General features: G+C 39.5%; 1 protein-coding gene and 1 long non-coding RNA gene across 3 annotated transcripts in view; one reads left to right on the top strand and one right to left on the bottom strand.

Annotated features, from left to right (window-relative positions):
- RFX4 (regulatory factor X, 4 (influences HLA class II expression)) overlaps nt 1-2448 on the bottom strand; it is a 162713-nt gene that overhangs the window by 19418 nt on the left and 140847 nt on the right. The window lies entirely within an intron of this gene.
- The window catches only part of LOC103593443, a 35768-nt gene that overhangs the window by 30630 nt on the left and 2690 nt on the right, over nt 1-2448 (top strand). For both annotated transcript variants that reach the window (XR_550759.1, XR_550758.1), the window contains one exon: nt 1407-1495. This is a non-coding gene — a long non-coding RNA (uncharacterized LOC103593443). The remainder of the gene's footprint in view (nt 1-1406; nt 1496-2448) is intronic.

The raw sequence follows: 2448 nt of genomic DNA, 5'->3' as shown, positions 1-2448 counted from the left end.
AAATGACATTCAAACACTCTTCATTAGAAATCCAAGTATTCTTAAGTGAGTCTTTCTTACACTAGATATTTCTGTATTTCTCATGTCAGATCCCAAGAAAGGTAAGTTTCTTGGGTCAGATTCTATCACCAGATCGAAACTTTTCAATAGCAACAGTATTTAAACCAATTACAGCAAACTTCTAAACATGTTTTTCTATAAAATCACTGGTGTCCTTATTCGGCAGTATAGCTAAAAGTACCCCTTCCTGCTTTGCACATCTATGCCATGTTTGTCCCCCAAAATGTAATGACTTGGGCAGGCTATGTGTTAGGTATCATTTATAAGAATCGTAAGAAGATCGGAAGGGAAAACCCCCATAATGATCACAACTCAGATGATTAGATTATGTGTGATTGCCCTCCTCTGTGTTTTAAACTTCATTTGAAGTTATATTACTGTCATAATTTTAAATAATACTCGTTTTATTAAAATAGGTTATCTTTGGGTGGTGGGATTGAGGCTGATTTTTAAATTTTCTGTTTATTTTGCTTATCTGTATATTTCTGTAATGAATGTGTATTGCCTCTGTAAAAAGAAAAACATTAATAAAATACATTAAACAAATTTTACAATTGGAAGTGGAATTGGAGGGGGGTGGGAAGTTTGGAAGAACAATGTACCAGCCACAACAAGCGAGTGATTAACCCTTCAAGCCCCTGGGACCTCAGGAGAGCACAGCGAGGTCAGTGGATATTTAAAGAGGGCAGCCAAGGAAGCCAAAGGATTTTTTTTTCCCAAGCAGTAGGAAGACATCATGATAATAGCCATCACCTGAGAGAATTCAGCAGAAGTTACTTTTGTATGAGCCCCTGGAGCACAGCAACTGTTCCTTTTTCATCTCTGTATCCCCAACAGAGAGTCTGCCAAATAGTAGGTGTTCAGTAAATTTTTGTTCCATTGAATTTGTTGTTGAAGCAGTAAATGCTGCTAGAAATAGACGTTATCAAACAAAAAGCTAGTGGAACTCTTGGAAAAATGGGCTCCTGTGGTCCAGGGAACAAAACCCCTAAATGGCCGTGTGCCAGCAATCTAACACGTCCACTCAGGCAGGCTTAAGCAGATTAACACCTACTGGCTTGGGTGAGAAACGCTTTTTGCCTGGGGAGCAGAAAAGAACACCCCTTGCATTCCCTTTCCTACCAGTGGGACCTCCGGTGAGAATTGCTGTGGCTGCTGCTTCTTTATTAAAGGAACCTAATAAAAGAAAATCTGTGCAGCTAACAGCTTTTGCTTAGTTTTTAAGACAGCTCTAATGCTTTTTATTTGTTGGTAAAACAATAACAAACCTTGCCTATTGATCTAATTCTTATATTTTTTCCTTATCTTCCCCCTCTCCGCCTTCTCATATCCCTATTTATTTAAAGGTCTGAGGATAGTGGTAGAAGTCACTGATCTTCCGCCTATAAAGATCCCAAGAGGAGCAGTGGTTGGTCACCTTGTAGTATTGAAACTGGTAAGGGGAACATTTTCTTCCCTTCCCACCCGGTCTGAGGATAGTGGTAGAAGTCACTGATCTTCCGCCTATAAAGATCCCAAGAGGAGCAGTAGTTGGTCACCTTGTAGTATTGAAACTGGTAAGGGGAACATTTTCTTCCCTTCCCACCCCCAACAAAACATTCTTCTTCCCCAGGGTTTTGTTTTAGAAGGGTAAACACAGGACAGGAAGGGCCTTGGAATATAATAGACAATCAATAATGATTTGCTGAATAAATGAATGAATGATCATCCAACATAAATCAGAGCTCATGCTAGTTTCTTTTTATACATTGACTCAATCTTCATAACAACCTCCTTTTTTAGGTGAGAAAATTGAGGGTCAAGAGGTTAAATAACTTGCTCAGGTAAGTGGCCGAGTTGGAATTTGAACACAGATCTGCCCAACTCCAAATGTGGATTCTGATTCAGTAGGTTGGGAGTGGGGCAGTCATAACAATCTTCTAAAACACGGACCACACTTGGAGTATCAAGGCTATAACACACTTCCTCCTGTCACACATCCTGCATGTGGAGGGCCATTAAAAATCGGAAGTTGTGAGATTCTGCTACAGACTTGTGAAAATTTAGACTGCTTCCCAGGCTACTTTTCCTTCACATCTTGGACTATAGCCTTTGAACCTTTTCCCTCCTAGGATTCTATAAATCATCACAGATGTGGTTCAAGTTTTGAGCTAGCCTAAGCCTTTTGTTTGTATCTTCCTAAAAAGCTCCTTTATGTGTGTCAAGATTCTGGCGCTGCCCCACCCTATACAGTAGCCACTAGCCACATGTAGCTATTTAATGTTAAATTAATTAAAACTAAGTACAATTAGAAATTCAGTTCCTTAGTTGCACTAGCCACATTAGTAGCTACTGTTTTGGACAACTGAGATAAGCAAAACAACCTCCTTTTTTAGGTGAGAAAAAAAA

The sequence above is a fragment of the Galeopterus variegatus genome, unplaced genomic scaffold, assembly GCF_000696425.1.
Source record: "Galeopterus variegatus unplaced genomic scaffold, G_variegatus-3.0.2 Scaffold1346, whole genome shotgun sequence".
NCBI lineage: Eukaryota > Metazoa > Chordata > Mammalia > Dermoptera > Cynocephalidae > Galeopterus > Galeopterus variegatus.
Note: the sequence above shows the minus strand (reverse complement) of the source record. Positions and strands in the feature narration are given on the sequence as shown.